Below are 14863 nucleotides of genomic sequence, written 5' to 3'. Positions count from 1 at the left end.
CGTGTTGATGAACAAATAACCCCCCTATTGAACGAAGTTAAACCGATGTGAGTGTGCCGTTCACAGACACCAGAAGGAAACGAGTTCACAGTATGCTTCATCAGGCAGTAATACAGTACGTTCAGTTCACGTTCGCCCCAAAATATGGAACGCGTTACATGAACTATCAATTCAATGAACGCTTCAGGCACAACACTGTCTGCGTATTCCTTTGAGTAGTGACATAAAGTTTACCTGAAGCTAGAGGTTGACTTTCTTTATTGAATATGTCTGGATTTGCCGCCAAAATATTTTCTTATGTGAATTTGTCATTGAAAGAGTTGTTGTCCTATCCAAAGCGGATACATTTGAGGTAGTTTTTGTAGTGGTACAGCCGTTTTTTTGAATCCTGTTCCTCCGATGTGGGGTGTCTGAATATCTTGTACTCAGGTTTCATCATTCTAGGCTGATGGCTGATGGAAACATGACTACATGTTGCAACCATCAATTGACCAAGTCCATCCATGAAGAATTCTATTGAGAAAAAAACAAATGAAGATTTGAGGTTGTGGAAGAGATTATAGAACTTCACTAACATTGGTAAATGCTAATATAACTTCCAAATATGTGAATCAAAGGTTTCTCCTGTATGGCAATTTATACCATGTCCTAGGCCTATTTAGAGAACGGATATGTTCCAGCAGGTGAAGCCTCGTGTGGCCAAGTTTATGTTTACCTCACATACCAAGACCATGTAGATGTACTGACCAGAATAATATCTTCTTAAGTTACGCACATACATGGATAGACGATACATGTACTTGTCCCTTCTCACTTGTTCTATATAACCTGTGTAATCTTCTCCTTTATGCTTTAAAGTTTCATGGGGTACTTCTTACTTTCTTGCCACTCTTGCAATGATCATGCACCATTCCGGGAGCCCTAAATTCCTGCACCAATGACCAGACGACACCACCCAGCCTTTGCAATGCGGTATGAAAACTTTTTGCATTCCAGATTGAAAGGAGTGGAACCTTGGGTAACCAACCACAAGTTTGTGTGGACATATAAGGAGAGTGGTAGCAAGTGATTAAGGTGACATATTATACCAGCAGTTGTGAGTTATGATTAGCCGTTGCAAGCCGTCCAGCATACATCTAGTTGGACACGCCCACTTGAGATGTCAGAAAAGGCTGATTTTCAAAACGACTTTTGACAGATAGTCACACTCACACCTGGTGGTTTAATATGTCACCTTTAAAGACAGAACCGCTACCTTGGCATCCAAGAATTACATCTTGAAGCTAACAGCCTAACCTCATTCAAGAATCCCCTTTCCAAATTTAGGCATCTCATTATCATTCATTGTGTATGTATTTACACAACCAAAAAGGACTACATGTAGATATGGCCGGTTACATACCTGGATGTCCCACTCTCTTCAGCTTGGGGTCAAATCTCACTCGATTCACAGCATCGGTACGAGCCAGGAAGAAGTTGACCACCCCACTGACGAGGTGGCATTGTGGAAAATTAGGTACTGAGTGGAATCTTCTGTTGTTTTTCTTCTCTAGACAGCCTCCAGTGACTCCATCTCCCTCATCATAGTTGATGGAGAAGTAGAACTGATTTCCATCCACTGAACCCCCAACCTAAGAAAGATAACTAGACGTTATAACTCACACATACTCTTCTTAATTCCTAATGTAATAATAGTAATCTCCCCATCAGAGCTGATCAATGTGGCCGGGGAAAGGGAAGTCTGGGGGCCCGATGCTAGAGCTACTGCCCCCTCAATCCGGCCCCGGATAAGGAAGAATAATAATAATTTATTTGATCAATGAGTAATATGATTCTCACCACATCCAACATTGGTGTTGCCTCCATCACCTCCACCAGATCCTCTATCTTTGTTTTCTCAGTGAATAGAAAGTCATCATCCACCCAAAGAAAGTACTTGGTGGTGACTTGAGAGACAGCCAGGGTTCTGCCAGCAAACCAGCCTGTGGAACGGAAAGATTTGACGTTAACTTACTGTAAGAATTTTACTTTTACTATTGTTTTTCTTAATTTTGCTTTTGAAGAGGTCCCTTTTCAACATCATAAACTCTCATAAAACATTTAAGCAAAGGCAAATGCTTTTCACTACATATTTAGTTGTCTGTGGATTGTCGTAGACTAGGCGTCCACCAATATTGGCAAAAGCAACAACGGTTATTGAGTTCCCTGATCCATCCTTTATTAGGGCGCAAAAGATGAGGGCTTGATATGAAGAAACAATTTGTGGTTCAACCTATTCGAGATTGAGTGAACTCGTTCCTTGGAATTTAAATCATATGTTCTGAAATTAAAATAACTAGACATTACAGGGAAGTTCTCTGTCTGTATACAGGGTTCAATCAATGGTATTTTAACTAGCTACTTGAAACGAGCCCCATGTCAGCATTCATTGTTTATCTGTTGTGTTAACTGATAAGCTAAGATTTAAAGAAAGTTGCATTCCAGAGTTGAGCGTTTCTTTTCATCCATAGCTGTTGTCGTTGGCCGGGTAAACTGTGAAGCGATGATGACTGGTATTTGCGGCGATCCATTTATTCAGGTGATTAGAAACTATAAAGGGAAAAGTGTGTGTGCAGGGTTTGGGGGTGCAGGAGCCCCGAACTCACAGCACCCCCTGGTTGTTGTATAAAGCCCTACCTGTCCCCCGGGCATAATGTAATGCAGAACATTTTCTTCAATGATTTTTCCGGCTCATGGGTGTCGTCAGCCACAATGAGTGTCATGTCTTTGTAGTGCTGTCTTAAGCTTCTTATGAGGAGCTTCAACTCCTTGTAGCGCATGAAGGTCTTAGTGGTGACAGTCACTTGGTCACTGATGGCTTGTGAAAAGAGAGTGTTTGTTTGTTTGTTTGTTTGTTTGTGTGTGTGTTAGTGAGTCGGAGGGCGTGGTCATCAGGAGTAGAGGATGCAAGGGGATAGAGAGAGGAAGAAGGTAAGGGTGCATAGTTCTACACAACGGTAAAAACGGATAATATATATATATAAGAATAGACATTTGTTGTTCTACCTGTTCCAATGTCGAAGAGCACAGGTAGGGTTGGTTGACGAATGACGATGGGGAACACAGCTTGGTGAACCTCACACATGAAGTGAACTGCAAAGAAAAGATTTTGTTGGGTTGGATATTTTTCTTTCCAACCGAAAATAAGATTTGACACAAATGTAATGAGTAGAAGAAGTAGCGGATGGCTTTGAGTCCAAAATGATAACATTACATTGGCATAAGTCTTTAACAAAGATAAATCTTCAATATAAAACTTCAACAAAGAATATTTAGTATAAAATATTTACCAGTGCATTAATTTCAGTTTGAATTACATCCTCCAACCCATATATCTCATTAAATGTTTCCCAGTCGAGATCAATTGAAAAGGACTTAGACTACCCAGGTCTCCGGTGTGTATGTGGTACACAGTGCTGGTATAGGTGACCTTCGCCAGAAGTTTGTTCATTTCCGCTAAGCTATCCGTCTCCAAGATGATCAAATTCTTCCTGCTACCTATTGGTTTTCACAAATAAAACAAGTCAATCCTGTTCACGTTAATTACACATTGGAACAATGTAAACAATGATAGAGCTTATGAATCACCATTGACAACATCTTCATCTCTTGGGGTCCCTAGACTGAGGATACCTCTGGTGACATTTAGTAAAACCTGTAAAATACAAGTATGTTAATTGTGTGTGTGTGTGTGTGTGTGTGTGTGTGTGTGTGTGTGTGTGTGTGTGTGTGTGTGTGTGTGTGTGTGTGTGTGGTGTGTGTGTGTGTGTGTGTGTGTGTGTGTGTGTGTGTGTGTTTGGCTCAAAATCGTACAGTTTAACTAATTCGTAAGTGCACAGGCAGAGCTTAGGTAAGAGGCCCGAAGTAAATAAACTGAAGGCTGACCTGTTTGTTTATTGGATGGGATTATTGCACAGCCTCAGATACCAGATTATGTATTTTCTTATAAGAGCATTTCATTGATTGATTGACTATACCCTATACTTTTAATGAGAAACCAATAATTATGTAAGGGGACGTGTATTGATGCTGGCCAGACATAAGACTGTATCAGGGCATCAGGGAAATGTAACCAGTAGCTGTAAGATGTCCGGACATTTTTGACATAACACCCAGAGTTTAAATACCAACCTTGTAGCTGCTTCTTTTCTGTGTGTGCAGCGCTAAACCTGAAACAAATATATCTTTAAGAATGAATTTCTTGGGTGAAGCTACTTCCTGAGGAATACTTTGAACATAGAAGGAAGACAAAAGTGATGATGTGGATAGAGCACATTGAACACATGTGTAGTAGACTGGGTAGCACATTCTGCCGGCGATTTAAGTTCACCCTGCAGAAGAGCAATACATTTCTTTCTAGTTTCTATATGTTTTTGCGGGAGCCAATCACACAAGCTGGCTTTTCCCCCTGTCACATTATTGGCTGGTTTAACACAATGACGACAGGGAAGCAACGGCATGCAGCCAATTGCGTACAGAGTCATTTCAACTAGGCCCATTGATCACGCCTCTTGTGCTGAAGAAAATGACAGCAGCTTCCCCAGACCAACTTGCAATCTACGATTGAGCTTGGTCTGGCGAATTTATTTATTTTTCTTTTAAAATTCAATAGTTAAATGAAGATTTTATAATATAAATGTATGCATTAATTCTTCTCAACATATAGGCCTGGCCTAAAGGAAATAGCAGTTTATATGATGACTACTGTTGTGTTGGTCATAGTCAGTGGCGGTTCTAGGGGTGGGGCCACAGGGTCCCTGGCCCCTGCTGAAATCTGATTGGCCCCTGACGTGCCCCTGTTCCGTCAATCAATTGACGAGTGAGTAATACAGAACATAAGGAACTTTAAAAAGAAAAATCACATGCTAAATCGCAATCGCAATATTAGTTGAAATAATCGCAGTCTGATTATTTCCCCAAACGTTCAGCCCTAACCTGAACTACTATGGACTAAAGGGCAGTGTTAGCCCTTCGTAATTGAACCACCAAAGTGCATTGTAGTACTGTACCTGGAATGAGAGTGGGGACCATGGGACGAACTGTGAAACCCTGAATGGGATACTGCAGTGGAGAGTTGGATGGAGCAAAGAGGAGTGTGTTCAAAATGGAGCTTGTTCTGGACATGGGAGATAGAAAATATGTAGACATAAATATATATAAGGGGCTTATCCAATTAACCAATACGATCAATAGGCCAATTAACCAATCATAAATATTAATTCACTAATATTCTAACTAATAACTATCAACTATCCAACTTTACTTCATCAATGAACACATTCAAACATAAACAATAAATAAATTCATTTATGCAGTTCAATGCAGTTTATAAATTGATTTGTTGATTAATTAACTAATGAATTTAATCATTCCTCACGCCCAAATGTTTCTCTACCAATCCATCACCCTTGGTCATACTATTCAGTATGGGTTCATTTTAATTCCATTAAGATTTTTTCATTTGTAAAACGAAAGTTTTCAACTTGTAACACAATTGTTTTCAACTTGTAACACAATTGTGTACTGTGATTAAAAGACAGAGTTGTGCCATACAATTCAAATTGTTTTACTCAAAATACTTTAAAAAAAGTTATATATATTTTTGGGAAGTAATGTTTTGAGTAAATTTGTACCTATAGTAAAGGTAAACCTTTTTCTGTCTTGACCAGTCAGCTCTGTATCCCCCACAGAGGGAAAGGAATGCTATCATAAGCGGGACTATCCGTCAATCAAACTAATCTGGACAGCGAGATTGAAAGTGTTGAGAATAGAGGCAGCAGCAAATTGTGTTACATTCCACAACGTATTAGTATTACATATTTTACAAGCTCTTACTTGATGACATTAAAGTATGCCAAAAAATTGTCCCTGGAACTATTGGCGGTGCGTACCTGGCCTGGTGTTTCTTGTACTCCTTGCCCCGTCGTTCCAGAATCTCTGCCAGCTGGTCACTAGGAATGCTGTTGTCCAGAATATACGAGTCATTTATGCAGAAGCAGGTAGAAGGGGGGATGAATAGGCCGGTGGGTGGAGACCTAGAGAGGGTAAGATTAGTTGAATTATCAACCTGAAAAGCTTGTTCAGGTGTTGTCATTCAGTCATGTCAGGCCAACACGTACAAGCCGTTTGACAAGATGTTTTGCCTTGAAATATGTTGGAATTCAATTTTCTGAACAGCATCAAGATTGAGCTGGCAAAACTTTTTGAAAGTATTTCTGGTTTATGAAATAATTGTAGTATATTTATGAGTTGCTTCATTATTGAATAATGAAACCACATAATACATTTTTTTTGGACAAATAATTTAATTGCTTGCATTGATCTTTCTCTGAATTTTTTATAATCTTTTCCTACAACTTTAATGCTAGGACACTTTAAATAGGTGTGCCTAGAATTTATTGTGGGGATCGTTCTTAGCTTCAGAGGTTGAAAGCTGCATATGTAGACATTTCCATCCATTAGCTAGAGGTTGTGGTTAAAATAGAATGATACACATATGCATAAATAAAGATGTGCACCTACCACCTTCTGATGAGGGAGCGCTTGTGCTCTACCGTACAGCTCTGGAAGAATCCGAAGAAGGCCATAACAACAAAGAAACCAAGCAGAAGAAGCTGCAGCAAACCCGATCTGATAAAACTGCTCATCTGGAGACAAACACATAAAGATAATTTAACAGAAAAAACGAAAGGTTTTTACCAATTTTGATGCGCACAATAAAATGGTCAGTTTTATATGTGCACTCTTGTTTGCATTGTGTTCCAAACTTTGTTGGACGTTTATGGATGGACATTTATCCACCAACAACATAAGACTTCATCATCTCTGAAGGAATATTGGGATTTTACAGCAGCAAAATAAAATGTATGCTGCTGCAAAACCGCAAAAACATTATACTTTGCGGTTAAGGTGCAACACAAGATTTGCATAAGAGTAGCATATATATTGTTATTCTTTTTTCCCCAAATTTTAGTGCAGAGGAAATATCGCCAAATGAAAGAGAAAATAAAAATGCTAACCAAGGTAATATGCTGGGAAAAACTGGATAATGTTATGTAAATGTAAATTATCCATATTAAAAACAAATAATCCATTTACGAATTGTAAAAAGTATTATTATTCTACCAAATCCTTCAGCATTAACTACTAGCATTTATATTATTAAGATGACTTACCGTTGCCCAAGAGAGGGCTATTGTTTCAAGGGAAATAATTGATAAACTAGAAGTTAGTTAGTTAGTCTGCCTCGAACTGCATCAAGTAAAATAACCAGGGCCATACACAGAAATTGTGAGGGGCAGTGGCCCCCTCGCAATGTCTGTGAGAGGCAACGCCCTCAGTGCTTAACTCAAACACGTTTTACTGGTCGTGGCACTTTAGTTTGAGCAAATCATGACATTTATAATTGGTAGAATAAGGAGAACATTATGTCTGCATTGTAGGCAAGGTGTTGGGTGTGTGAAAAGGAAATCATGAAAGGCATATGTGGGGAATGTCAAGAAAGAAGAATGTCAAGAATGGTGAATTTCAAGAAGGAAAATAATAATGCAAATGTTATGCAAATTAATCCAATCAGATGATGCAATCTACTAACTCAGATTGGTTGATCAGAACAAAGCAACCAAATAAGGCTTTACCAGTCAAATCATAGTACGGACTAGATAATCATATAGATTCATACTGTTACGTATTTTAAGCACAAAAGCTGCCCACACATAGCCACTAGGAAGCAGGATCGAACACACAAGCTGCATTACCCCCACATAGCCACTAGGAAGCAGGATCGAACACATAAGCCATAATTACTATACATAGCTACAAGGGGAGCAGGACCCAACTGAAAGCTGCAATAACTACTCCAGCCACAGATGGCAGCACCTTTAGACTGGTGAGGAAGCCGCAGCTAATGCGTCACATAGGCCACGCCTACTCAGTATTAAAACAGGACCTGGAGCCAACGAGAGCAGAAACATCCGGCAGTCCAGACTTGCGAGTTATGCTGCGTTCGAGTATTCTCTGCGAACCGACTCGGATCTCGGATCTGACGCCACGCCCACACTTCAAGCGTTTTATTATTTCGCTCGGTCGTTGGAGGAAAACATGGACGCCAGCCGGAAAGCTGTTGTCGCGGCAGCGACAGGCGATCCAATATAAGTAGGCTATAGGCCATAGTCAAGTCAAGTCAAGTTTATTTATATAGCACATTTAAAACAACAGTAGTTGACCAAAGTGCTGTACACAAACATATTTGTGTACATAGGCAGAGATACGGACGCAGTAAGGTATTGAAGTAATACGAGTGATTGAAATGACCATTTAAACCACCAAAGTGGTAGCCTGGCTCCGCCCGCCTAAGTACTTCTGCTCAATTTGAATTTCCCTTCAGTACTAGGTCTGGACCTGCTGTATGTAATTTGGTTTTCTGCGCTACCACAGCGTGCGCCCAATCAGCGAACAGAGGGCGTGTCTGAGAACAATGAAACGACTGAAGCGGCGTGTTGTCAACGATTAGACCCAGCTTCGAAAGCTGACTGCATACATAATCTCTGGCCTTACTATAAAATATTGATTTACAATGTGCAATTTTTCCCCGATAAATTAAATTCGACGAACAAAACCTGCAGCTGTCGTTGCCGGACATTTTCGTGCAGACGCGCAAGGTGTTTGGTTTGTGTACAACCTGCGCGTGATTCCCGGCGCATGACATACGTCACAACCAAACGATTGGTGATGGCAGATCCAGAGTGGCACTGGGCAGATCCAATCATTTTAAACTTCAACAGACACCCGCCTTCAAGTGAGTTAACGTTTGTCAATTGATTAGGTCCAGACTCTCTGTACAAATGAAATGAAATGAAGTGAAGTACGAGAGTCTGGTAGAACCAGGCTACCAAAGTGGTCCAAGCACAATGAAAACAGTGCATACTTCAAGTCACAATAGGCGCAGCCATCTTGAATTCTGTCTCGGAATTTTGCTCGGTCACCACTGAGTTCAACCGAGATGGCGAGATCGCCGTCCGAGGAAAAGGGGCGTGTTTGTGCGTGTCGCTAGGCAATGTCCTCGGACCTCCGAGTCGGATGGATATTAAAACGCACCATTAGATACAGAGGCCTGCTGTTTGTCTCTCACACGCGTGTTCAATACAATTCCCCTCCTTTTGCTGCATAGTTACCATGCCGAAATACTATAACAAATAAGGTGAGTTAAAGCGACCCGGATTGGACTACTTTCTTCAAGAACACGGCAATACTGGCATAATCATTAGTAACAATAATCATAATTTCAACAATCAGAATATGTGCATCATAAACGATAATATATGCTATGACCTCTGATTTGCAAAGGGATTCTGCACTCTCGTGTACATAAATCAAGACCAGTCTAAGAAATATCCCTTTCATTGTAATACAAAATGGGCAATTTCAAGGCAATGCAAGGAGAAAGGTTTAACTTTTAGAAATATATATTGCTCTAAAGTTGGGGGGGAATAAGGATTTTACGCTTCAGAGACACAAATATAGACACACGCAACAGGACATGACTTGACCCTACAACAATCGTTTAACAACGATTGTGTACTCATAGTAGGCCTATCTGTTGGCGTGTTGGAGGCAGCCTTCAACTCATTCCCCTCCCAGATACGGGAGATTCAGGCACTGCGTAAGTCTTCCTCGGTGAACACAGTGGATCGCAGTAGCTCGAATGGAGTGGTCATCAAAGGTAGGGGATAACTGTACATTATTAGACAGCCCCCAATCATCGGTCGAGGGCCGATGACAAAAGCCTGAAGTTGCACAGGATTTGGAAGGATGGATGTAGTTGATGAGAAGGGCGTCACAAATATAAGTTATTCCATTGGAGCTCTTTTTGGGGCAAGGAGAAATTTGGTGTGCGGAGTGGACCAAATGCGAACTACTGCAGCTGCTCTAAGTTAAACCCCAAACTAATCGGAATAAGTGTATGCACGTCGATTATAGCGGACTACACCAGCTCTTCTGTAGCCGAATAGAATTATATTCCGAACAGATAATTGTATTCCGATTGAGGCGTATATATGATGCTTTTCTATTCCGATTGAGGTGTTCTTCCACATCTATGCGGATCAGATGTGTCCATGTAAACACGGCTGACAGTGATCACACACACACACACACACACACACACACACACACACACACACACACACACACACACACACACACACACACACACACACACACACACACACACACACACACACACACACACACACACACACACACACACACACACACACACAGGCTTTGACGCCGAACTTCCTTATTCTAATAAGCATCTAATAAGCATCAGTCCTTCCACCCTCTCATCCCTCTCCAACTGTTTGACTGACATCAAGACCTGGATGCAAAACAGCTTCCTCAAACTCAACTCCAACAAATCCGAAATCCTCATCATTGGTCCTGACACCCTCACTCACTCCACTCTGAACTTCACCCTTAACATTGACGGCTCCACCATCACCCCCTCCACCAAAATCCGTAACCTTGGAGTTATCCTGGACCCCACTCTCTCCTTCCTCCCCCATGTTAACCATATTACCAAAACTGCCTTTTTCCACCTCCGAAACATTGCCCGCCTCCGCCCCAACCTGTCAACTACCGCTGCTGCGACACTCATCCACGCTTTCATTTCATCCAGGCTTGACTACTGCAATGGTCTTCTCTACGGCACCACCAACTAAGTCCTCAAAAAACTTCAATATGTCCAGATTCCAGCTGCACGCCTCCTCACTGGTACCCGCTCCAGAGAACACATCACACCTGTCCTCCGTGAACTCCATTGGCTTCCAATTAAACACAGAATCAACTACAAAATCTTACTCATCACCTACAAGGCCCTCAACAGCCTAGCCACCCCCTACCTTGCCGACCTCCTCCATCACCACGCCCCCTCCCGATTCCTCAGGTCCAATTCTGCCAACCTGCTACAAGTTCCACGGACTGAGCGACGGACTTGGGGTGAACGGGCCTTCTCAGTTGCTGCCCCCACCCTTTGGAATTCACTCCCCTCCCACATCAAAGTCTCTCCAACCCTCTCTTCTTTCAAATCTGCCCTCAAAACATACCTTTTCACACTAGCCTTCCCCACCTAACTCCCACCTAATTCTTCATGTTTAACCTCTGTTTTTCTTTTATTCCTAGTCTGTCTTACATAGTTTTGATAGGGCAATATGTAAAGCGTCTTAGAGTACCATATTAAGCGCTATATACATTTCATTTATTATTATTATTATTAATAATATATTTTGAATATCAAAAAATAAATCAAAATTCAAACGAATATTAGGCAGCCCTTAAGATTCGAACCTGTTATGGCAGGCCAAGAGGGAGAGACGTCGGAGAACCCGACGCAGTCTATTCAAAATATTGTAATGACCACGGAAGAGGCAGTGAATTAAGTATTGATTAGACAGCGATTTATTAGATACCTAATAAACCGTCGGAACACGCAGGACCGGTAACCATAGCAACGCCGGTAAACAAACCCCGCGAAGCTCGATCCAGGTCTTACTGAAGGAATTTAATGGTCAAAGTATTATGAATAGATATTTGAATATATTCGAATATTAATATTAATAAACAAACAAACTTCGAATATGATTTTTGGGCAAAAGTCAAAGCCCTACACACACAATTTTATTAATTTACTGTTTGGAATACTTACATTAAAATGATCCAGCATGAACTGTGATCCATAATACCGCGATATGATATGGCTGTCGGTGTCGTCCGTGGGCCAGTACCTCACATGGATATCCATCCGTTTGCTTTTAGTGGTTTTGTTAACTGTCATCGAACATGTGAGGACGTACTGTTTATCGCTTATGCTGCGTGACAGCTCGCTTTATGAAAGATGCGATGCCGTATTTTGCAAGATAGGCCGTTTTCTTTTGTTTTCACCCCAGGTGAACGACTTCGCAAACTCAGAATCTGGGAACATAGCAGTCAAGACGCTACTAATGTCCTCGTTCGATTTGAAGGAATTATGTCTGCTCACCGTGTGGAGAACCCACAATACCTCCGCCTTCTGGGTTTCTGGTGGCGACACAAAGCCGGTTAACGCCGTCTGATGTGAAGTACTAGCCACGGATGCTGAACTTTTCAGTCCACTTCTTTCAAATAATATGGGCATCGTTGTAGTCCCGCTAGCTGCCACGGAGTATCGGATATATTTCTGCGACCTCATGTGGGACTCAAGAGCTTTTGCTCCCATGGTCCCTAGTATGAATGCCTTTCGGGATAGACGACACCTTGCCTCGTAGCCACCTGCCTTCTCCAACCACCCCCAAAACGTATCCTCCTCAAACCATTTCTCATTGAATTTGCACCGTCCCATCCTGAAAGTAGCGCAAGTTGGCCTAATGATGTCAGCCGTCACTAGCTTAAAGTAGCGCCAGCAAGTTAGCCTACTGATGAGTAACTGATGTCAACGTTAACGTAACGTAAAACTCCTGAAAATGCCGTAATTAAAAGACGCACTATGTGATTTGTTGTGTGCGACAATTTCCCCTAGTCTTAAAAAACCCTCTGCAAAATGTAATACCTAGAGCAAATTTACAGTAAATTTAAGAAATTTTATGGCCTTAATTTCACACAAAAAAAAGTACGACTTTTTAAGGACCCGCGGGAACCATGGAATAGACACTGTTATTTTATTTAACAGTCTTGAAATTAATTAATGTGACGTCAGCTTTGCAAAGAAACAGCCGGTAGAAATGTCAGGGCTATTTTTTAGAAAAAAAATTATTGATACTTTGAGAACATTTCAGAGCCTGTACTTTTCCACTTTTCTTTTAGTATAAAGAAGTTCAGTGCAGTATTTTTTTAACCAAATTACCTGTATTTCTACTCGACTAAAGAATGCGTTGTAGTGCCGGAGGAAAAGGAGGACGTAGGCAACTTAATTATAACTGTTTAATCCAATAAAACAGATCAGAACAATCAGTCACAGTGCATGGCTAGATCTCGTGTGCAACACTCTAACGCGTCCCCCTAGCCCCAGTGACTCCTAACCAGTTCTTCTTCTTTTTGGTTTTATTGGCAGTTGGCAAACAAACATGTGCATTACCGCCACCTACTGGTTTCTTTATGCGTCTTTATTTACTATTGTAACCCTGAGTTACCCGGATTTCATATTTTCTTTATCAAATGTGTTTCTTTTAGATATCCAAATACGTGCCTATAGCATCTATCTCCTGACATCTTCCTTAATATATTCACCAACTCATATCTTTCTTTAATTTCTGCCAACTTATCCTGCATTTGTCGTCTCTCTACTTCATACTTCCTACAGCTGTTCATTACATGATCTACAGTTTCCTGCTCCTCACAATGATCACACCTCCCTGTGTCATGTTTTCCAACAATAAATAACGATGCATTTAGCCCTGTATGTCCAAATCTCAGCCTTGATATTACGGTTTCTTCCCTTCTGCTCCTTCCTGTTCCCCTGGCCTCTCCTACTTTCCTCTGAATTTTATAAAACCACCTTCCCTTCCTCTCCTCCTCCCACCTCTTCTGCCATTTCTCCTTCATTTTCCTTTTAATTATGTTTTTACCCTCCATCTTGCTGATATTTATACGTAATTCAATTTCCTCACATTTTGTTGCCTCTTTTGCCACCTTATCTACCACCTCATTCCCTCTCACTCCAATATGTGCCGGTACCCACACAAACACCACTGTTATACCCATCCTCTCTATTCTATATAAAATCTGTTTTATCTCTATTAAAATGTCCGGCCTGCTATCCGACTTACTGCTCTGTAGACTGGTTAAAACTGAACTTGAGTCCGAACATATTAAAACACTTACTGGTCTAGTTTCCTCTACCCAATGTATTGCCAATAAAATTGCAATCATTTCTGCTGTATACACCGATACTTCATCACTGACCCTTTTACCCACCCGCACCCGAAACTCCGGGACCCAAAATGCCACTCCTACTTTACTTTCTGCACTCTTTGATCCATCTGTATATATCTTTACATACCCATAGAACTCATCAATATACTCCTGCACACTTATGGCATTACAAACAAACTCTCTATCTTTATTTTTCCTTTCTAAAATTGTCAGATCTACTGTAGCATCTGGAAGAATCCAGGGTGCGAGTGCTGGAATTGGTACTGTTGGACTAAACTGTATCTTTTCAATTCCAATTTCTTTTGCCCTCTGCACTGCTGTCCAACCAAAATTCCTTACTTCCTTTTTCTCTTTTTCCCAACTAGGTTTTAACGTGTCTTGCGCTGGATGGTCCTTGCTATGTCCTTGTAAATGCACCCAGTATGTCAGTGACAATTGCAGCCTTCTCAGATCAATAGGCATGACCCCCATTTCTACCTGCAGCGCAGCTATAGGTGTTGTTTTAAAACCGCCTGTACATAAACGCAATGCCTGATTCTGTATCCCTTCCAGTTTCTTCATATGTGTCTCTGCTGCTGCCCCATATACCACACTCCCATAATCTATAAACGCTCTAATTAAACCATCATATATACCCTTTAGTGCCACTCTATCCGCCCCCCACTCTTTTCCAACTAGACACCTCATTATATTTATAACCTTTTTACATTTGTCCACAACCTTCTGAATGTGTATATTCCATGTTAACCTTTCATCAAACCACATTCCTAATAACTTAAAGTGTTTTACTCTTTTTAGGTCTTGTTTATAAAGTTTTACTTTAATCTCATCTCCCACTTTTCCTGGTGAAAAACATTAGGTTTGTCTTCCCTACCGAAAACTTAAAACCCCATTTATAAGACCATTCCTCCACTCTATT

The 14863-nt window shown here is 41.0% G+C and overlaps 1 pseudogene; it reads right to left on the bottom strand.

Annotated features, from left to right (window-relative positions):
- Positions 1–305: 305 nt before the first annotated feature.
- LOC130375694 (beta-1,4 N-acetylgalactosaminyltransferase 2-like) lies at positions 306–13737 on the bottom strand (annotated as a pseudogene).
- Between the last annotated feature and the right edge of the window lie 1126 nt (positions 13738–14863).

Source organism: Gadus chalcogrammus, chromosome 2 (assembly GCF_026213295.1).
Source record: "Gadus chalcogrammus isolate NIFS_2021 chromosome 2, NIFS_Gcha_1.0, whole genome shotgun sequence".
Taxonomy (NCBI): Eukaryota; Metazoa; Chordata; class Actinopteri; order Gadiformes; family Gadidae; genus Gadus; species Gadus chalcogrammus.
Note: the sequence above shows the minus strand (reverse complement) of the source record. Positions and strands in the feature narration are given on the sequence as shown.